At 45.4% G+C, this 23,565-nt stretch overlaps 2 pseudogenes; one reads left to right on the top strand and one right to left on the bottom strand.

The window, feature by feature from the left end:
- The window catches only part of LOC103233516 (SHC SH2 domain-binding protein 1-like), a 632,774-nt pseudogene that overhangs the window by 106,982 nt on the left and 502,227 nt on the right, over window positions 1–23,565 (bottom strand).
- Window positions 16,276–23,565, top strand: part of LOC103232140 (vacuolar protein sorting-associated protein 35-like) — a 46,097-nt pseudogene continuing 38,807 nt past the window's right edge.

Raw genomic sequence — 23,565 nt, 5'->3', positions numbered from 1 at the left:
GGGTAGGAAGGACATGGGTTTTTAATGAAAATGGTAACTTTCATGGGGCAACGTATGATTTATGGCTTATGACTCTTGGTGAGTATACAGGAAAATTACCACTGAAATCGACACATTTAAAATTGCCACTTTCTCTGGTATCTTGGTGGTACTTTAGAATAATACACTTTTCTACCACAATGTGCAAGTAAAGTAGCATATTTTGGTGTTCCAGTCATGAGACTTCTTGGATGTTCCAAGACAACCCAGCACACACCTGCCTCATTAAAATTTGCTTTGAGTATTTGGTAACTAATCAGGATTGGGTAGAATTTGAATCGCTGAGTAAATTGATGTTTTGGCACAAGTGCATGTTTATTATGTCGAAAGAACAAGTGCACAGGTAACAAATGATATAGTTGTTAGGTACTTGTCACAATACTCTTGAAATCTTTGGGAGTCCTATTTTATTTTTATGTGACAATATTATCAAGCAATGAGCCCAATTTTAAAATAACTTAATAAAATAAATTCCTCTTGGCTCTGGCAATCTATTCGTAGCCCTTAAAGGAGCTTACCTTAGTGAATAGGCAGGGAGTAGCATGCTCAGGACCTGGCAGTGTAAACCTCAGCCAAAGCAGCTGCGAAGGAACCATCTAAAGAAATCTGTATGTGTGGCTTCTCATCAGCAATGCCTTTTAAAAAAATCTTGGAACCATTTTTAAAATTGTACCTGTTTTCTCTTTGAATGACTTTCCTAGGCTATGTCACGGCTGTGTGAATACAAAGACTTGCATCAAGATGCCGCTGCTATGAAAAGGGCTATCAGCATGAATTTCATTGGTATTCAGTGCCCTAATGCCATCTTATCTTAAAGAGAGAAATTAGCCTTATAAGATCCTGAACTTCTCAACTATAAAGACAAAAAAATACTTGTCCTGCTGGGAAAAAAATTAGGATTTTCTTTTTTTCTTTTTTGTTTTTTGTTGTTATTGTTAGTGTTTAGGATTTTCATCAAGAGGAAACATCTTCCATCAAGAGGAAACATCTCCCAGTTACCACACTGTGGATGGGTCATAATGGTATGAACAGTCGGTGCCAGGTGCTTCCTGCCCTTCCTCTTCCACTGGTTCCAGATGGCATTCCTAGGGCACCACCTTCCTGAACAACTCTTGGGGAGGAAGAGTGTCGCATGGACACAGCACATCCCAGCTCAGAGTCTACAGTCACCCACAGTCTCAAGCAGGTGCCAGTGGTGTCCACAGTCACCCACAGTCTCAAGCAGCTGTCAGAGGTCTGAGCTGAGCTGGAGCTCAAAAAACTTTAGAATTGGCTCCACATTTGTGAAAGTACCTGGGTTTAGTTCTCTGTCCACTGAGGCACTGAATGCGTGATGGCCCAAAAGTCAACAATGGTGGGAAAAGAGAGTGGCATCGGGGCAAGGCTGTCATTACTCCAAGCACCAGGGTAGCTCAGGCCTGCTCATCTAGTCTTTGGAGGGAATCTTTGTGTGTGAAATGAGGCCCCCATGTCATGGTTATAAAGGAAGCGATGAAATCAGCTCATCTTCCCCCAGACTGATAATGGTCACACCACCTAGGGAAGCAGCAGAAGACCAGGCCTTGGGATTGTCAGGGGAGCTACAGAAGTGAAAACTGAATTTACCTAGTTCCAGGAAAACAACAAAGGAGGAACATCTGAGTTCAAAATGTTATCAGAAGATCATTTTCCCAGCTAATCTTGCCCTGGTGCATTGTATGGTCTCAGCACTTGTCAACAAAACAAAAGCCCCTCAATAATTCTAACACAGGGAAACACCACAACTCACATTTTCCAGTGCACCGCAGTGGTTCAAGAGATTGCTGGTGCTGCCTGCATCTGTCAGTCTGTTCACATGTGGAGAGGAGCAGCGGTTCTCATGGCAGTGGCTTCTGCATCCTGAGGAAGCTTGCCCAGACATTGGTTGTAATAACTGGTGGCACCCACTGACATGCAGTCCACAATGGGAATCCTGTGGTGCACAGGACTGCCCCCCTTTTCAATCAAGAAAGAATTATCTGGCTTCCAAAATAGAAAGTGCTGAGGATCAACTGCCTCAGAAACTACAAGGGAAACACTTTCTGAGACTAATTTTTTTTCTTACGAGAACACCAGATCCCCATCAATGTTAGATGTTAGATCAAGTTTTAGTGCAAGGGTGGATGTTGGGGGCAGAAATCTAAGATACCCCATGATCCCTGCTGTCTTTTATTACACCCTGAATCCTCATCTTTCCTTGGGTACGGCCAAACCTGTGCCTTGTTCTAGACGTTTGAATATGGCAAAGTGAGGGAGTGGCTCTCTGGGAGTTACCTTTCCTTTCCTTTTATCGGGAACAATAGGAATCCCTATTTTCTTTCTTGCGTTTACTTTCACAGTGCAGTGGTTTGGAATATTCCACTATCGATTTATGACTTCCTCTTCCAACCATAATCTATGGCCCTTTATATGTAGTTGAATATTTTCTTGTGTTGACATTTTGTGTCTGAAGATGAAATATTAGACTAAACCTATGAAAACACTTCATGCAAAACCTTCAGTGATTGTAGAGTCTACTCTTTGGCGAATACACAAATTGATCTGTTAAAAACTGTATTAGATGTGATAATGATATTTTCTTTTTTATCTTCACCTATTAGATATACTTACTTTAATTCTTCCAAAATTAATGATATGATTTAAAATACTACTAGGATATTTGCAGTTGATAGTTGAAAATAAATGGCAAAATAAGAATTACTGAAGCCTAGTGATAATGTATTTAGGATGGGTTTATTATCTATTATCCCTATTATTAAATGTTTAAATTTCCATGCAAACCTATACATAAGAACTTGAAATTTTCTATAAAACCCTTCTTGCTCTGCACTTGAGCTCCAGTGCATAACAAATTAAAGGAAAATGGATTCTCCTTTGGGAAGTTTGGCTGGACTCTCCCTTTCTTTTCCCTGCAATGCAGGGAGAGCATTTTGAGGTCACCATGGGGTGAGGTGGCCATGAGTGGGGGTCCTGGAGATGGCGGCCTGGAGGAGTGAGTGTGTGGACACGGGTTTCGTGGCCACGAATCTCCCTTGGGTCTTTCTGGTTGTGGTGGTGGCTGTGAGGATGGTGTCTGGGGATCCTCTCCAGGGAAGTTCTCTGCTTGTGCGGTCTCCCTGTGGAGAGGGCCCGAGGATGTCTGGGGAGGGATTCATAGAGTCGCCCCTGTGTGACATAGGCTCCCTGTGCGGGGTCTCCGGAAAAGCATCTTTGTAGGGGTGGTTGGGGGAAGCCATCGCCTGAGTGGAGGGTGGGGCCTGATCTCCCCTGTAGGGTGGGCGGGATGTCTGAGGGAGTGCTGGAGGGTTATCCTCTGCGTCGGGGTCGCTGTGCAGGGTCGCAGCACAGTCCTTGACCTGGGGAAGTCATTGTGGAGACTCCGAGGTGGTTGGGGCCGGGAAAGGGGCAGCCTGGGCGGTCTCCGTGGTGTGTCAGCGTCGCTGATGCCAGGACACAGGTATGGGAGGAGTCTTTGGAGGGGAATAATTGTGGAGTCCCTACGTTCTGGGCTGGGAAAACTCGAAGGTGCTCTAAGGCCGGGGGCCAATGCGGGGTGCCCAGGAATAACCTAGTGGGGCTCGCGTGGGAATAACAGGTACCCCGAAGGGTAAAGGGTGGAAGGAGGGGACCTCAGCAGGTCAGGTCTTGCAGGGCCCTTCTGTAGGGCTTCTGGGAGATAGAGGATTGGAGCTCCTGAGGTCGCCCCTACCCGGGGCCGGGTATTCTCCCGGCGCCAGACCTTCCTGGGTCCCGGAGGAAGGAAATGAAACCGGCTTCGCCCTGTCCACCGCCACGCTCCACTCCGCCAGGAGGCCCAGGCTCCTGCCTGCCTCACCTGGAGCTTGGCAAATGCAGTTTGGGGGAGTCTTGGGACTCCTGGGTGGGGAAGCTCCTCGAGCCTGGGGGATAGCGGGGCCACCCCTTTAGGGCCGGCAGCAGGAAGGGACAGAGCTAGTGGCGCACCTCTGCATCCTTTTATTTCGGAATTGGAATTGGGTTTTCTTGACCGACAGTGCAGAGCGGAGGGTGGGATGGGCGTCCCCCGGCTCCTTCTCTGCCAAGCGCAGTTTCCGCGCAGATCCGAGCCCCTGGGGCGCGACCGCGGGCTCCTGGGACTGTCAGGGACCATCCCTGCGAGGTCCCTGCGAGGGCCAAGCCAGCCCCACAGCTCCTGCGCGGGCCGACGAGGCCAACGAGGTGCGGAACACGGACCAGCAGCCCGAGCTCCCGAGGTGGACAATTTTGCTCCAGAACCAGCGGCGCCAGGTAGGGCTACAAACAGAGGGAATGCAGAGGGCTGGCCAAAAAATGAAGGAAAAAAGAGGCAAATTATTGAATGTGATAGTCATGAAATGTGGGGTTTGGTGTTGGATTTGAGTGTTACATTGGGTTTCGAATGAATGACTACGATGCAGTTTTAGGACTGGCGGTAGACAACTGTAAAACTCCAGGCACCTGCGGAGAGGAGAGTCGTTGATAATCTTTCTGTGAGACGGCTCTTTTGAGCTGTGTTTGATAAGAAATATGCCCAGCCCTATGAGTACAGCTTTAACATTGCTAACAATCTGTGAGTCAGAGTGGTCTTCAATAAATTACTATCATTTCCTTTGCTTCTCTGACCTGGTTAAACGAATCACGTGGTTCCTGCCCATTAATACCGCTGCATCAGTGACCAAACCTTTGCGTGTTGGCTTGCTGCCTCCCTTTTATTATGCTTTGAAATGGACAAGAAATAGATTTCATTTTTACAATCTGTGACTGGGGTTTCTGAAAGTCTAAAACAACCTTAGTGTTGATTTTTTAAAACGCTTTACTGAGGTATATTTTATATAATATAATCACATATTTTAAGTACAACTCCAAGCTGTTTAGTATACTTATAGAGCCATGTGAGCTTAATTACCACCTAAGTTTAGAATATTTGTATCTTTTAAGAAGAAATGCATCCTATTTGCATTCACCTTTGCTGTGTCAGATCTAGACAACAATCAATTTTATGTCTCTATAGATGAGCCTATTATCAGAGTTTCTAATAGCCAGGATCATGAATTATGTGGTCTTTTGGGTCTGGTTTCCTTCACTTAGCCTAATGTTTTTGGGTTTCACTTCTGTTGTAGCTTGCATCATTATATCATTCTTCTTGGATGGCAAGTAGCATTCTATTGCATGGACATAACCACATGTTATGAGCATTCATATAAGAGTCTTTGTATGATTATAGGAATTTCATTTGCTTTGCACACTAACTTTGGGTTAGAATTTCTGTGTCCCATAGTGATTTCATGTGCAACATTTTGAGGGATAGCCACAATTTCATTTCGTATTGTTTTGTTTTCAAGGTGGCAGAATATTTTATATTCCTATTTAGAGCATATGTGAGTTCCATGTTCTCCACTTCTTTTCTAACATTTGTCATTGTATCTTTGCTATAGCCTGTCTAGTGGGTCCCAATTAGTATTAATTGTGGTATGACTTGTATTTTTTTAGGAATTCATGAAAGAGCAAATTGGCAAATTGTGTATCTTCTATGGAAAACGTCTATTCAAATATTTTGTCCATTTTTAGTTGGTCAATAGTTGTTTCATTGTTGACTGATAAGAGTTTTTTGTATACTCGACACACTAGCTTATCTGGGTTTAGTATTTAAGATTCCATATATAAATGAGATTATATATATATGTATTAAAAATATTCTTTATAAACTCTTATACCCAAATCACATATACAATTTAAAATATTTTCTCCCATTAAGCAGCATAGCTTTTCATCTTCTTTTTGATGTTCTAAGAACAAAAGTTTCTGATTCAGTAAACTGTAATTCATCTTTTTAAAAAAAATGTGTCTTTGGTATATCTCAGACATATTTATGTAATCCAAGAATACAAATATTAACTGTATGATTTCTCCAAAGAATTTTGTGTTTTACCTCTTACATTTTGATAGATTATCCTTTTTGAGTAGTTTTGGGCAGCTGCGGTTTGAGTTAGGGGTCCACCTTATCCTATTGCAAAGTGAATATTTAGTTTTCCCAGCAAAACTTTTTGAAATTACATTTATTTTCCTATTACAATTTCTTGGCATCTGTGACACAATCAATTTATCATAAATTAATGTTTATTAGTTGCCCTTCTGTCCTATTCGCCTACATGAATCTATACTCATGTTAGTACCAGACTATAACACTACAATAAAGATTGATATTGGTTGTGTGGGCATGGTGGCTTACACTTGTAATCCAAGCATTTTGCGAGACCGAAGCAGGATAATTGCTTGATCCCAGGAGTTTGAGACTAGCCTGGGCAACACACCAAGACCCCATCTCTACAAGAAAAAACAACGTTAGCAGAATGAGTGGCATGCACTTGTAGTCCCAGGTACTCCTGAGGCTGAGGTGGGAAGATCGCTTGAGCCCAGGAGTTCCAGGATGCAGTGAGCTGTGATTGTGCCACTCAACTCCAGTCAAGGTGACAGAGCAAGACCCTGTCGCTGAAAAACAAAAACAAAAAGATATTGGCAGGGCAAGTCATTAAATTTTGTTTTCTTTTTTTAAAAATTGCATTTATTTTATTTTGGTTGTATATCCACATGCATTTTAGGAAGAGCTTTACAATTTTTATTGACAAAACTAGGGAATTTGCATTGAATCTATAGAAGCAGCTTTTAGTATTTTGGTGTTAATAGTAAGTATTGTTATTCTTGAATATTGATGTCACTCAACATATTCAGTTCTTTGATTACTTTTAGCATTTTGGAATAATTTTTCACCATAAAGTCATTGCATTTATTTTGCTACATTTATTTCTGAGTATTTCTTCCTTTCTGATGCTTTTACCAATGGAAATTTTGTCTTCATTTAATGTTTAGAATAACTGATTTTATGCAATAGTACAATTTAACTTTGTATCTTGATGTTGTATCTGATTGTATCTGATTAACTTATTAATTCATATGGGCTTTCAATAAATTTCTTACACATATTTATACAAAATTATGACACGTGAAATGACCTATTTCTTTTTCAATCTGGGGAAGGAGTAGGAGAGGGGTTCTGCCTAGGCCTGGCCCTTCTTCCCATTTGGTCATTGTTTGAGGCCCAGAACCCTTGGTGGGGGCTATGGAGAGGACCCTGGGTCCCTGGGCCTGGAGGAGCAGGGATGGAGGGAGAGCCTGGCTCCCACTTCACCTGGTTAGGATAAACACCAGAGCTGTCCTGATGGGGGCTTGGCAGCACAGTAGAGGGACAGGCGAGGCACCCTGGTGAGCTGGGCATGCTCCCTCTCTACAGCTGAGCTGCCCTTGGTCTCTTGCTGCCAGCTGTGTTCCCCCTGGGAGAGACTTGGTTCCCTCCTGGCGGGGAAGGGGCTGCGAAGATGGGAAGGTGGAGCCACCAGCTTCTCAGTTGGAGCTCAGCGGCCTGGGGGACCAGCTCAGTTGTCCTCTGGGAGACAGGGATGGGGGGGTTCCATCCCCCTCCATCTCACCAGCACCAGTGACTCTCAGGAAGAAGGTGACTGTCAGGGCACCTGCAGGAGGCAGCAGGAACCAGAGGTCCCAGCCAGCCACTAGGCCCATAAGGCAGAGGAGATGCTCAGTGCCTGTGACTGGCAGACTGGGGCAGACCCTCAGGGCCTGAGCCGCAGTCTGCATGAACTGTTGCCAAAGCAGTTCTGCCCGACCCTCTGGAGTGGAAGTGGAGCAGAAGACCCCACTACTGGGACGTGCCCCTGTCAATCAGTCTCCTAGGCCTCAATCTTGAGGGGTCCAGGTACCACAAATGCTGGGTTCTCCTGTACCCCAGTGGCCTTGCCAGCAGTGGCCCCTTTCTGGGGGTATAGGGAGGTGGGCCCGAATGCAGATAGCTGTGCTTCCTGGTATCCTGGAGCCACTGTGGCCTCCTGGCCCACAGCCATCCTTCTAGCCAACCTAGAGCTGGATGCAAGGCAAGGGGAGTGCACCCTTCCTGGGGCTGTCCTGGCAGGTGGGATCCCACTGAAGCACAAAGCCAGCTCGAGCTCCAGCCCAGGCCCACCAGCTGCATTAGGGCAAGGGTAGCAGCAGAGACAGTAGTGGGGAACACAGGTGGTACCAGTCCTGGGCCACAGAGCTGGCTATTTTTCTACTATAGCCATCCTGAGATCCCAGGGCCCAGGAGAGGGTCCTACCAGGTGACCAGTGGAGGCCTCCTGAACAAGTTGGCTACTCTCTCACTGAGGAGGTCCACAAGGCCTTCACCCAGAGATGAGGAGACCTTCAGGGTTCTCCAGAGGAAGGAGGACAGGAGGCACGGACCCTCATGGGCAAAAGGAGGCCTCTGAAATCTGATCAGGGGATGGATGCCCTCTGCAGGTGGTGGGATCCCAGAGCTGGGAAGGGAGGATGGAGCCTGGGGCCACCTGGCCTTGTCTTCCCTCCCCTCCTCTGTGTCTCCCATTTTAGACACGCCAAAGAGCACAGGCTGCTTCTCTAGGGCCAGGTCTCTGCCTCCCTACTTCCGGGATCTCAGAGCTCAAAACCGCTGCTGCACAATGGGCAGGGACCCTTCCTGCTTCTCCCTTTGTTCCAGGGGTGTGCCAGTCAGCACAGCCTTTCTCCTGACCTGGTAGGGGAAGTTCCTCCTCCTATCTGCCCTTCCTCTTGCTGCTTCTTGAAAGTCAACCGATCTCTGCCCCTCCTCCTGGTGTCTGCCCTGTCACAGCCCCTCCTCCTCCCGTCTGCCCTGTGGCTGCCCCTCCTCCTCCCGCCTGCTCAGTCGCTGCCCCTCCTCCTCCCGCCTGCTCAGTCGCTGCCCCTCCTCCTCCCGCCTGCCCTGTCGCTGCCCCTCCTCCTCCCGTCTGCCCTGTGGCTGCCCCTCCTCCTCCCGTCTGCCCTGTGGCTGTCCCTCCTCCTCCCGTCTGCTCAGTCGCTGCCCCTCCTCCTCCCGTCTGTTCTGTCGCTGCCCCTCCTCCTCCCGTCTGCTCAGTCGCTGCCCCTCCTCCTCCCGTCTGCTCAGTCATTAGAGTCAGGCAGGTTTTCACTGTTGGCCAGGGCCGCTCACTTGCCAAGAGCTTGGGGTTACCCTGCCTGGGGCTGTCCGGTCGCCGGAAGGGAGAGGAAGTCCCTTGTGCATCCTCCTGGTTCTTGGGAGTTTCATGGAGGGGTGACAGCAGATGCAGTTATTGAAGGTCCGCAGTGGCCAGGGTTTGGGGCAGTGCAGCAGTGTGGGGGTGTGGCTGTGGAGGGGAATCTGGGGTTTCTTTTGCCCGGTGACCTTGGGCCAGGCTCTGAACCTTTCTGGGCCTCAAATACCCTTTTATGGAGTGAGGAGGAGGGCAGGGGACCATATCTGAGCTCCTGGAGGTCCCAGTTCTTCTAGGTCATGGGATACAGCGGAGGGAGAGTGGCTTCTCTCCAAGTCCCTGGTGTGCCTTTCTGTACTGGCGAATCCCTTGTCCGAGGCTCCTGCTCCGTGCTTCCAGTGGGTCTGGTTTGGGCCCACACAGTTCTGGGAGGAGCACCCTAACCCCACTGCTGAAAGCTGGGTAGGGAAGAGGAGGTGGGGCTGGCTGGGATGGGTGGAGCTAGGTGAGCTGTTCTGTCTGGAAGGAAGCCCAGACCCTGCTCAGAGCTGGGAACTTTAAGCTCCCAGCCTAGCCAAGCCAAGCAGGCCTGCCTGACTGACGGGCACAGCCTGGGGCTCAGGTCCCCATTTGCCCAGTGGGCATTCAGGCAGGCCTGTGTTTGCTGGAGGGTTTCTGAGAGGAGGTCCCAGTCCCAAGGGCATGGAGGGGCTGCCATTGTTTCCCTGGTGCCTAGGTAAGATTGGAAGGCTTTGTCACCTACTCCCAGCTCTCCTCACAGCCTATAAGTTGGGGGATGAGGTGTAATTCTGCCATCAGTGGCCACACGGGTGGACTTTTGAGAAGAGGGAGTATTTCCCCATAGGCCTAGAAAGATGAGTGTGTGTGCCTGAAAGAATGGGACGTAAGGGGCAGCCTGGACAGAAGTACAGATGTGGGAGGGCAGGGGCAGGGTCCTCAGGTTTCTGTGCTTTGATGCATGTAAAGCTAGGTGGGAAGCAGGTAGGAACTGAGGCTGGCTTTAGGTTGGTGCCTGAGAGTGCTGGCTTAATAAGCTTGACCTAGAGAGCAGTGGGCTTATTAGAGGGGTTCCAAGCGGCACTCTTAAAACAGGAGAAATGCCCATCCCAGGGCTGTGGCCACAGAGGTTGGGGCCCATCGGTTGTTTGGGAGATTTAGGGTGAGTGATTCAACAGGGAAGGGGGACCCACACATGTAATGCCCAGACCGTTTATTCCCCGAAGAAGACCACCAGAGTCCAGAGTCAAAGCTAAGCAGCAAGGATCTTTATTACAGGTTCGAACCTGGAACTCTCCCTCGCTCGCGAAACGAGACGGGCAGGAGAGCTCCCCCACTGAGCTCTGAGCAGTGTTATATAGTCTAAAAAAAGTGGGCATAGAATTATTATACAAATCAGATATATGATTGGCTAGTGTTTGAACAAGGCGATTTGGCTAACTATGATTGGTTCCCGCCATTTCTGATATTTCGGTTCAACCTTTGAGGCGGGAGAGCAGGTTTATGGCAGCAATAGTTTATCTTACTTAAAACACATCTTGTGACCTTGCCTCAGAACTTACAAAATTTCTGGTACGTGCAGAAAAACAGGTACTCACAAAATCTCTGGTATGTGCAAAACAAAATCTCTGGTATGTGCAAAACAAAATCTCTGGTACGTGCAGAAAAACAGGTACTCACAGAACTTACGAAATCTCTGGTATGTGCAAAGATTAGAGAGCAGAACAAAAGGGTGTAGCGGGGGGGGCGGGTACACATCTATCTTTGTGTCCTTTCACACAGAGCAGCGGCCAGTTTGTGGAGGAAGGTAAATCCCATCCCCACAAGATGAGTCTTCAGTGATGCATAAATGCCAGCCACATGTGATGCCTGGGAGGCAGCTGTCTCCTTCCATCCCCAGCTCAGGACTGGTGTAAGGAGATGGAACCGGAGAGGGAGGGACAGGGGTGTTGCATTGGTCAGGGAACAGGAGGAGGGAGGGTGCAGTGGCGTGGGGTGCTGCTGAGAAGTCACACACATCAGGGCTGGAGAAGATCCTTGGGCTGGGCCCTAACACTGGCATTGGTGACCCTGGGGAGAGTGCTTTGGGCAGTGTGCTGAGGTGGCAGCCATGCTGTGGTGCACGGAGGAGAAGCAGATGGGAAGGGAAGGCTCAGGATGTGGGAGGGAGGAGGCAGTGGACTGCAGGGGTGTCAAGGGTGGGGTGGGACTCTGGGGCAGAGACTCAGGAGGGCATGCAGACACTGTTCCATAAAGCACATGCCCCCTGAGGGGGAGAGAGGTGGACTGCCTTCCCTCACCAACTAAGCCCATCTGACTCAGCTCTATCCTTGTCACCCCCAGAGCCACCATCAGTCATGCTTTTGAACAGGGACTGCCCAGAGAACTCAAAGAAGGAGGCTGGGGCAGCCAAGTCACTCAGAAAAGGTAGACTGGATGAGGTCAAGTTGGGAGATAAGACCCCAGGACAGGAAGTCATTGTCATTCGGAACAGGGGCTTTTCTGTGAAGACCCTGGCCTTCAGGATAGAGCCCTTCTCTCACAAGTGAGGTGGAGGAAGGGATGGTGGAGACCAGGCCTGCGTCTGCTGGGGAGGATGAGGCTAAAATACCCAGTCTTACCCATGATCCTTCTGACCCCATATCAAAGGCAGGAAACCGAGAGTCCTGTGCCTTGCCCAGGGTCATTCAGCCAGTGTGCTGGACCTGGGAATGGGGTCCAGACTTAGGTCACTGCCCCACTGCTAGAGGACAGCTACCATCTGGACCTGCCAGGCCTGTTTGGGGAAAGGAGTGGGAGTGGCTGGCTGGTGGGATAGGGGTCCCAGGACTCCCCAGACTTGCTCTTTGCCTTCAGGGAAGTCACCTTTCTCTGGGCCATGACTTCACCATCTGCCAGAGGGGAGGTGGTGTTGGGTGGTCTCCAAGGGCAGAGCCAGCCCAGAGGTCTCGCATGCTTTTAACTCAAAGGGGAACCAGACGAAGACCTCTCATATCCTCTGTGTCTCCAGGGTTGGGCCTTGGAGCTCCTCTAATGGAAGGTGAAAGCCATTTTGCCTGGGGCCATGAGTACTGGGCTAGGGAGGAGATAAGGCTGTTCTTTTCCCTCCCTTTGTTCTTCCATGTCCCCCTACTCTGCTCAGGGGTTACACTTGGCCTCAGGAATAGCCAGCTGGGCCAGGCTCCATCCAGCACACACACACGAGCAGGTGGGCATGGTGTGAACCTCCAGGACCTGGAATGTAAGCCAAAAAGTGGGAAACTGAGTATGTTGGGCATTGATTCTTGGGATCTGGGTATTCTGGGCTGGGGACAAGGGAGCATGTCCTTTCTCCCTGCCATATGGCCTCTTCCACAAGGTACTAGGGGCCTTATCACTGGCAGAAGTCTTCCCCCAGGAGATGAAGCAGGAGATCCACCAGGCGTTCATGGGCCACAGAGTCCCGTGTCATTACACCTGCTTCTTGCTGCACCCAGAGTACAACACACTGGAGCACTTCTCAGTTCCACACAGTGTCCAGGAGCTGCAGGAGGGCTCAGTGCTGTGCAAGGTGGCGGTTGGTCTGGAAGTTGGGTGGCCTGCTCAGGGGAGGGCTCCTGGAGGTCCCCGCCCTGCTGGGGTCTCTGTGTCACAGATGAGCACGTGGGGGCAGGATTGGAGCACAGCTCTGCCTCTCAGGCCATCACACCTGCACCTTCCAAATTCATGGTCCACGGGTTAAAAAACAGTCCTGATGCTAAAAATATCAGGGAGTACCAAGCCGGGCTGGAAATCAGCCCAATGGAATTCTGTAAGGACAAATGACAAGTCACCTAAGAAAACCAAAAAGCCCTGCAGCTCCTGGTGCAGAAGTCAGCCTGATCCAGCACCGTCAGCGGGTTTGGTGAGACTGCATTGGTTGTAAACTCTGCTCTTACTGGAGTCAGGTTTTTCAGGAAGAAGCCACTCAGGATCCCAGGTTCTCTCTGCTTGTTAAGAGCAATTGTGGAAAAGGTCTGTAGTTCAATGGCACACACAATTGATCATAGATCCTCTCTCCTCCCCCTAAATAACTGCCATTCCAATTCCCACAAAACACATGCAGGGGCAGTGCTCAAGCTGGGGACCCTGGGAAGTCTTCAGGCCACCGCTGCATGGGGGGCTGCCCCAGGAGAGCAGGGCGAGGGTGTGGAGGCCCTGAAGCTCTGACGGCCCTGCCCACCTGAGACACGGGCCCACACAGAGGAGGTGGCCTTGTGGGCTTCCCAAGGCCTGGGTGTCCTCTGAAGCCATTTGAGAGAAGGATCTTTGCAAACAACATCCCTGCTCACCTACAGGCACGTGTGTGTGTGTGTGTGTGTGTGTAAAGCAGGATTTCAGTGTTAATGGTGGAATTTGAAAATAAAAGCCTAAAGCTGAAAATTGAAGCACACATGATAACACACCTGAACACTCTGCTCTGTGCTAGGTGGGTTGTTCCAGAGTGCAGAGCCCTGGGAACCCCCCACTTCCCGACAGAGCCCTGTACTCTGTGTGAGGCCCACATCCAAGTGGACCACGGTGGAGACCTGCACAAGAACACAAACCTGGACCCATCTGATGCCTCCAACAGGGCTGAGGGTAGCTTTTTGTCCTTCCTGAGCATGTTCATTGGGGGTGACGTGGGAGGTGAACGAGGCACTGGGGCTGGGAATTGGACAGAAGAGCAGGGAGCATGGAGGCCAGGGACTGACGAAGGGGCTGAGGACCAGGGCTTCCCACTGGAGTGGTGTGGGGAGGTACCAAGTCCAGGACCACATTTGGGGAGAAAGACAGCTGGCCCTGAATGTCCTCATCTTGTGCTGAACAGTGCCCTTGGGGCCCTCAGAAGGGCTTGAAGATGGAGCCCCTCGGTGGCACACCACCTGAGTACATCCATCCATCCACAGAGCCAGGAGCAGCCATGGTGTCCCCTGCAGTCCCAGAACTGTGACTGGAACGTAGGACTGCCAGGGGGAGCAAGAAAGAGGCTCTTTGCTGGGGTGGAGGGCCACACCCCAGGACTCCTGATGCATTCGCCCTGGGCCATTTCTGCATCCCTTGCAGTGCTTGAAAGTGCCCACCATAAGCAGCCAAAACCCACCTTCTGAAGATTGCAGGAGGCACGGAAACCTCACCCGCTTGTTTGTGATCATGGCTGAGGACCTGCAAGGCTGCATCACCGCATACACACCGGGCTTTCACCTGAATCAGTGAGTCCCTGCCAGCCAGCCATGACCCCCTGATATATCATGGGTTCTGGGTCTGTAGGCAGACACCCAGCCATCTGCTCAGTGACCACCCTCTCCTTGTAGTTCCATGATGTACCCTGGAAACTTGTAGGACACCTTGTACCTTTTGGACACTTTGTAGTTCCTCTCACCTCAACTCCAAACCTACCAGCACCACTTCCAAAGCCCTTCCCTAGTGGAGCTCCTTAACCGTATCGGCGGGACCTGCAGAAACCACTTTGCAGGAATGCAGAAGAAAAGGTGGTGCCTGTGTCATTTCTGCCGTGCCTTGTCTCATGCACACGGAGGAATGGGATGCACCGGCCAGCCTGAACTCCAGGGCATCCACCCAAAGAAACTGTCCCCAGCCCCTGGTGCCTGAGTCCCCCTCTAGGGAGTCATCAGTCAGCATGGGAGAGGGCAGCCTTGGCAGAGGAGCTCATTTGCTTCTGTCTGACTTCAGGGCAGTGTCTCAGGGTGCAGAGAACCCAGAGTAGGGAGGCCTCAGAGCAGAAGGGGCCCAAGGCAGGGCACTGAGCTTTGTGGGCTACCCCATCTCCCCATCCCCTGCCTGTCACAGTGTCCAGAGTAATGGCTACCTTGTCCTAGATGTGCAGCTGGATGACCCCCAGGGAGAACACACCATGGACTGCGTGTGCACAAAGGACACCTCCACCTCGAGACTGGGCTGCAAGAAGCACATTTCTGGACAGGGGACTGGGGCCTGGCCCTGTGTTCACCAGGCACCCGCTTCCTTCCTGGGTGCCAGATGGTTCTGGTCACACTCCTGTAGGCTCCATACTGGGCTGATTGTTAGGGCATCTGGGCCTGTCCATGGGGAGGTGGAAGAAAACACATCACAGAGGAGGTCCCAAGCACAGGCAAGCCTGTGTCTCCCTCCGTGACTCCCCTCCACACCGGGGCCTGGAGTGAGACGTTCCAGATAATGAGAAAGTTGCTCCCCAAGGATCTGCTTGAGCCACTTCTTCAAAACAGGCTATATTGAAGGTACTCACAGCCCCTGGTGAGTGACTGGCAGCCTCAGACCCAACTGCCACCTGCTGCCGGGTTCGCCTGTGGAGAGGGGGAAGTGAGGGAAGCTGGCACAGGCCCAGCTCTCTCAGGTGCCCTGAAGGCTAGTCAGGGTCCCCTGCAAGGCCTTCTAGCCTTCTGCATCCTGGAAGGCCATCTCAGTGCCGCCTTCTGGCCTGTCTGAGTCTCTGGGAGGAGAGGGCTCAATTTCCCACTGGGCAGAGTGCCCAGGGCCATCCAGCCTCCTGCCCTCCACTGACCATCATGGGGCCCACAGCTGGGCCCATGTGCCCAGCCATGGTTCTTTAAGGGCAGGATTTCATTTGCATCGGACGTTTGGCTTGCTGGTGTTTAAAAGTTACTAGTGATGTTGCTAAGAGAAATGAGGAAAAAGTGTTGCTCAGTAAAACTCTCATAACCTTACTTCCTAGAGATGATGATGGAAGAAGTAGGAGCTGGAATTTCTTGGGTTCTGACTTTATCAGGGATGGTGCAGCTGATTTCTACACATAATATTCTATAATCTTTTGAACACCTTGTAAATGTCAACATTTTTATTGTTACTGTTTTTGTTGTTACTCAGGGATGAGGAAACTGAGTCTGAGAGATTCCTGCCCACGCCCACCTGGCACACAGCTGCTGCACCCCAAACCTGCTCCAGCCCTCATTCATCACTAAGGGCTGCTGTCTCCTTGTGTTCAGTGTTTTCAAAATATGAAGTCTTTTTCTAAATATAAAGAGACGGAGGCTAAGGTCCCTGGGTTCCCAAGGCAGGCCTGGTTGCCTCCACCATCGAGGTGAACTTGGCCAGGTAGATACAGCCTGAGGCTCCTGCGAGTGGAATTCCAACAAAAGTCCCAAAGGGACAATTACCTTTACATAGGATGCCAGCAGAGAATTTTGCTACACTGGAGGAAAGAAAAGGAGACCTTGAGGAATATGGTCATGATCTCCACACTGTCTTCAAGAATGGCAAGGTGACAAAAAGCTACTCAACTGATGAAGTAAAAAAAATGCACAGGTGAATACTGAACTGGAAGCAGCATCTCATTAGGCTTTGTTTTATGACTGGGTGTGTGTTGCATGTGTGTGTGTAATACATGTTTATTGTACAGATGTGTGGGGTTTCTTTGTGTTTTATGATACACTCCAGCCAAATTATTTGTCAGTTTATGGACATACTGCCCTTTCATTTTTTTCCCCAATGTTTAGGTGATCTCAAATTAGGAAATGCCCTTAACCATGTAAAAGATTAGTGCTAAAGTAAGCTTTTTAGGGCCCTATGCCAATAGATAGTCATTCAATCTGGTATTGATCTTTTCACAAAGAACTGAGAAACTTTTATATATAACTGACATATATAACTTTTGTATTTAACTGTTTCACATAAAACAGATTTGCATAAAATTTTCATGATTGCTTTGTTTATATTTAACTTGTATTTTTGTACAAACAAGATTGTGTAAGATATATTTAAAGTTTTAGTAATTTAACAGTCCTTCCAACATTTCATGATTTTTATGAGCATAGACTTTCAAGAAAATAGTTGAAAATAAATTACATTGCCTTTTGTCCATTAATCAGCAAATAAAGCATGGCCTTAACAAAGTTGTTTATGTTATTGTACAATTTGAAAATTATATCAGGACATACCCTATAGAATTACTAACAGCAGTGGCCCTTGTGGAATACATATTAATCATTCCGCATTAAAGAAAATAATGATTCTTACTGGAATGTCTAGGCACTTTACAGTTATTATATATCTTGGTCGTTGTATTGTATCAGTGAAATGCCAAATTTGAAAGTCCTGTACTGCAATTTTGTATGTCAGAGATTGCCTGTGGCTCTAATAGACACCTCAAGATTTTTAGGAGATAATGTGTTTAGAGAGAATTTCTGCTTCCACTATAGAATATATACATAAATGTAAAATACTGACAAAAGTGGAAGTAGTGTATTTTAAAGTAATTACACTTCTGAATTCATTTTTCATATTCCTTTTTTTATTTTTTTATTTTTTGAGATGGAGTCTCGCTCTCACCCAGGCTGAAGTGCAGTGGCGTGATCTCGGCTCACTGCAAGCTCCACCTCCTGGGTTCACACCATTCTCCTGCCTCAGCCTCCTGAGAAGCTGGGATTACAGGCACTCGCCACCACGCCCAGCTAATTTTTTGTATTTTTAGTAGAGACAGGGTTTCACCGTCTTAGCCAGGATGGTCTCAATCTCCTGACCTTGTGATCTGCCCACCTCGGCCTCCCAAAGTGCTGGAATTATAGGCGTGAGCCACCGCGCCCGGCCTATTTTTCATATTCTATAGTTGGTGTGACTTAAATGAATTATCAGAGTGGGTACTGAGTGTACTTATTTTAAATGTTTTGATTCTATTATATTTTTATTATCTTTAAAAATTAAATTGGATATTAAATTGTATGGACACTATTAATTTTAACCAGAATCCCCTCAATAAATAATACCTAAGCACATTCTTAAATAAAGATAAATTATCTCCAATGAAAAGCATGACATGTGTTTCAATAGAAGAATCTTAACTAAAACAGAAAATTGGCTAAATTCAAAGTGCTTGACATCAAAATGTTCTAGAGTGATTAGCTACTAGATTCTGAATCTGAATCAGACATCGCATCTGACTAGAGACCAGTTTCTTTCAAATGATTATTTTATATATGCAGACCTATTCTTCTGAGGCAGCAGTTGGCCCGAAGGTCAAATTTGGATTTTTTTTTTTTTTAATAAGTGCAGTCTGTCTACAGCTGCTTTCCCACTACACCAGCCAAAGGTAAACAGCTGCAATAGAAGCCGAATGAGATTCACAAAGACCAAAATGTTTATTATCTGGCCCTTTACAATCAATCACACAAAATTTTCCTGATCTCTGTTCTAGGAAATGGAGTGTGCCTTGCACTTAAAGGCAAATGTTTTCTAGGGAAGGGAGGAGGCTAAATAATTGATACGGAATTTTCTCTTTTGTCCTTTGTTTTTCATTTAAGCATCTGATACTGGAACACTGATTTAGAAACGTTTTAACATGACATTAAATGAGAAATTTAAAAATTGAAAACCCATAAATCATCTGTTTCAAATAGCTACATCAAGAAATGTTTTATCACTAGAATAATGTAATTAGAAGTGAGTTATCTTCATTAAATGTTTTTTCTAAGTGGTATTAGAAAGAATATGTTTTTCAGATGATTCTCTATAAACACTTAGTGAGAACAATAAGTGTTATTCACTTTTAGTAAGAGTCTTCTGCAATCCATGGTAGAAAATAATTTTAAAATGATTTTTAATGTATTTGAGTAAACATAACTAGTATTTTTAAAAACACATTTCCTCACAAAATGTGCTAAGGGGTGTGTACAGAATCAAAATAAACTATTACCAATAATAGTTTTGAAAATCACCCATAATTTTGTATTTAAACCATTTAAACATTGAAATTATACTACAGACAGTATTCTCTATGTTCTGTGAATTTCACCAGCTGCAGAACAGAGTTTCATTTTGAAACTTGCAGTGAAAAAAGCTATCCATGTGTTCACCATAAATCAGGAGATGGAGATTAATTCTACTGGCTCTCAGTCACTTGGAACGGATTAATTCTCACTTTCTGTCACTAAGCACTTGGTATTTGGCCATCTTCATTCTGAGCACCAAATGCTTAACATGAATGTCAAATAGAACTCTGCTGTGTGTCACCCTTAAATTAGCCTAACTCTTTCAGACAAAAACAAATGGCATATATGGATTTAAGTCATTAGATTTTCAATTCACATTAATTAATCCTCCTTGATTCATTATATCATCAAGTATTTATATTTTAAATTGGAGATAGGATGTCTGTGTTAAGACTCTTATTTGTACCCTATAACTAAAGTAAAATGGCTTTTGTGAGTATCCCTTATTTTCCCTTCTTAAATTGTTATCAATTTTTATAATGAAATTAATGTTGGAAAATTTAAAAAATGACAAGGTATTCATTGTTCTGTTTGCCATAATTTGAAACTCACACTTAAGTATTTTGTAGTTTTACATTCCTTTTTAACCCATTCAGTGGAGAATGTCAGCTTTTCTCCCAAGTTGTGTGTTAAGTCTATTCTAATATGTACTTAACATCAAGTTATAAACATGTAATAAACATGGAAATAAAGTTTAAAAAAATCTTGGTTGGAATACCATATGCAGTGAGTTTTATCTCAGTAGAAAAGTAAACAGATACAGAGCTGGCAGGAAACATTAAAGAGACAGACAACCTAGAGGACTCCATATGTTAACTCTATAGTTGTGAGTTTTAAAAATAACGACCATTTAGACCTACATTTTTTTCTGATGTAATTTTGCCTATTAATTTTAAAAAGTGCCAAAGAATGCATCATAATATGTAATCATCAGGAGTTCAGGAAAACCTTCCATGCCTTAATGATTGAGAATCACATTCTGTTTCTTATTAATAGCTAGAGAGCAAAGAAAATCCTATAAATCTTGTAAGAAAATACCAGGAGTTTAGACTAGTGTTTTCAATAGTGGCAACTACTTTACTAGTGCCATTTTTTTGAAACAAGCAAGGGGAAAAAGTCAAACCAATTCACAGGAAACCAGGATTAAAATGTTCACAAAGATATGTAAATCAAGCAAAATATTAAACTAGGCGTGCTAACCAGAAAATAAATGCTTCACAGACAGAAGGTAAGTTTGGCACAAAACAAGAGTGCTCAATCCAGAAAGATATTTATCTTGACAGCAGAAAGGACTTACCAGAATAGACAAAAGCCCTTTTATTATCCTAGGAGGGATAGACGGTCTTTTATTAAAGTAGCCTTATTCAAACCAGATCCCAACAATGTCAAAAATCCTGTATCAAAGTAACAGATCCTTAACCTGAGGGAAGACTCACCAGGGCAGAAATGGTGACTTACAGGAGCAGAGCACTCAGAGGTGCAAAGTGAGGACTGCATACGTGCTCCGAGAATCACCAACTCCTTCCCATAGCAAATTTTTCAGGTCCCATTTACGACACCATATGTGTAAACCTAAACAACAAACACACAATGACTCTCTAAAGTAAAAGATATTTACTTGGGAATAAATTATAGTAATGAGGGTGTAAATGTCATAGTAAATAGTACATATTAATGGTCAGTGATCACATAAACTAGTTCCTTAGTTTGTCTAAGAATAGATTGAAACGCAGATGATAAGTAGTCTAGGGGAAAAGAGAGGCTTTAGAGACTGGTTTCGGCTATACCTATCACAAGATTTCGATTGGTCGGATGGCTATGTCTGGGCTGGATTCAGAGTGTGTTAGCAGAACACAGCCATGAACTACCACCGCAAGTTTCTTTGATGCCAGCCTACTACAACAATGTTGAGTCAGTTTCTGAGAGAGAGGCAATTCTCTGTACACATACTGTTCTCCTTTGTCAGTCTTATTCTGTTAACTTCAGTGATGGGGCATGGCTCTGCGTGCAGCAGCTGTTAATAATTGGTAAATGGGTCTGAGGTATAGAGCTGGATTGATCCTTTTGTGACAGTCTTGGAGAAGGACTATGGCTAGAACTATAGAAATAACATATTTGCTACAAGAATGTGCTTGAGATGTCAGTGGCATTTTTTATTTTTTCAGCCTACAATGCAGCAGTCCCCTCAGGATGAGCCGGAGAAGCTCTTGGATGAAGCCATACAGGCTGTGAAGGTCCAGTCATTCCAAATGAAGAGATGCCTGGTAAGAATGGAAATGTGGGAGGCACGGTTGCAGTTCGTGTGTTCCTAAGGAAGCATGTGCAGTGTTTTCTAGAGTTAGGTGGCACCACTATTTCTGGTAAATCTAATCTTCACTGTCCACCAGTGTGTATCTTCAGTCTCATGTCCCTCAAGCACTGTGTGGAGCAATTTCAACAAAGAGGCCCTGTTTACTCACATGTATATTTTTGGTTTGGGATTGTCTGTCTTCCCTACTAGAATACATGCTCATAAGAACAGGAGACCCTTCCTTTTATTTACGCATTACTGTAATATTACCACACCAGTGTCTGACCAGAATTACTAGCCTCCTTGGTTCTATACCTCAGACCTGAGGAGTACTTAGCATATAATAGGTACTCTGTAAATATTTGTTGAATGAATGGATTTAAATGCTTTGCATTTGAATTATTCAGCTTTTTTCTAAATATCTTGAAAACTTTCTTTCCTGAATAGATATTTTTATTGTAGAAGCTAGCTTAAAAATTATACTTAAAACTTATTTATATATTTTCATATTCTAAAGGATAAAGTAAGCGATAATCTGTGTAGATACCATAGATTCTGTGTATTAAAATGTAAGGAATTGAGCCAAATTGGTTGGTACTTTAAGCTATAAATTACTGTGATGAAGATGATGCTGTCTTATCTTTGTAAAATGTCTTACTATGTTTTCTAAAGCATAATAATATACTCTGGTGTCTTTTATTGGTTTCATTCCCAACAAATTGGGAATGAAACATAAATGTCTTGGAATGGAGAAGACGGGTTTGCTATTGCTTGCTTCTTTCTATTCCTGTATATGGATAGTGTTTCCTCTGTCTCACTGAATTGCTTGCATTTCTGAGTTAAGTGGAACATACGGGCTTTGTGAAGGTTTGAAAAATTCAAGAGGAAAGCAAACTTACATGGATAGTCATTTCAGACAGCTCTGAAGAGTCTTTACCCCATGACAAAGCCATGTCAGGATAGTATTTTGCTTCACCTGAATCAGTATGCCAGTTCTCTTGATTGCAGGTAAAACGTGATGAAAGGAGCTAGTTTACTAGTCTCTATAGGCTGAACAGACAAGCCTTGTATCAAGAAGCTTGCAGTCCTAGCTATGTAAGTCTTACTAAGAGTCATGGATCTTTTTCTTTTTAGTAGAGACGGCAAGGTGAAATGATCTAGTTGATTTTTTTTAAATGTGGTTAAAATCATGTAAGTGCTGTATACTTTTAAAACTATGTAACACGTCCCTGATGTAAAGAGTTTGTACAACCATGATAAATGTTTATTTAAATTAAGCATTCTCATCTATTCTCTTGGTATTTCTGTAGGACAAAAACAAGTTTATGGATGCTCTGAAACATGCTTCTAATATGCTTGGTGAACTCTGGACTTCTCTGTTATCACCAAAGAGCTACTATGAACTTTGTATCTTTTGAATGTTGAAGAGCAAACATTTGGACCATACCTTTTTCTTGATAAGGCTAATTTTGTTTGTTCTGTATGAAGTTTGTCTGGAGTTATCTCATTCTTCATTATCTGAGTCACATGGCAGTCCTTCTCCACGCAGATGTGCTAAGTGAGAAAAACACTTTGAGAGTATTCCTTTCCTATGCTTCAGCGTCTTTTAAGTGTGTTGTCGGTGCATCTCAATTTTCAGACCCTTCGTAAGGATATTCAGGATATGACGCAGTTGGTTCTTTCATACTTAGATGTTGTTACGCAGCAGCCTCAAATGGACAGGAATTTAACCATTTGCCATTTCAAAACCTATTCACAGTCTGACAGGTAACCATTGTATTTACTGCTTTGTTTCACCACACATGCTTTAAAATACTTAAAGTAAGAAAAGTCTAGCTAAAATTCTGTCTTCACTTGAATACTCTCTTAAAGGACTAAAATTTAAGATATCTGCCCAGTAGTTAATAATGACTCCAACAAGTTTCAAAGTTTTGCTTAGGTTGATTTATCTTTATTTTTAGTCCTTAATCATAATTAAAAGATATGACCATTTCTGATGAACTGCACTACTTGGAGGTCTGCCTGACAGATGAGTTTGCTAATGGAAGGAAAGTGGCAGATCGCTGTGAACTTGTACAGTATGCTGGAAACGTTATCCCAATCCTGTGAGTAATTACAAATCTGAGGACTTTTGTGTCTGTACTTCCCACTTTATGTTATGTCCTTTATGATTATCAGTTTAAAAAATGTTTTAAGGGTAATTTCTTAACAAATTAGGACCAACATTTTGGTAGGTACTCTCTTATTTGTTTTAGAGTAACTAGATTTACGTTTTTGGAGATATTTGAGGAATTTTGGAAATAGAAAAATGGACGTGCTTGCTATTTTGTTTAACGTCCCGACTGTTAGAAAAATTAATACGACAATTATTCTCTTCCTAATATGTTTAAAGGTAATATCTATC

Source organism: Chlorocebus sabaeus, chromosome 5 (assembly GCF_047675955.1).
Source record: "Chlorocebus sabaeus isolate Y175 chromosome 5, mChlSab1.0.hap1, whole genome shotgun sequence".
NCBI classification, from domain to species: domain Eukaryota; kingdom Metazoa; phylum Chordata; class Mammalia; order Primates; family Cercopithecidae; genus Chlorocebus; species Chlorocebus sabaeus.
Note: the sequence above shows the minus strand (reverse complement) of the source record. Positions and strands in the feature narration are given on the sequence as shown.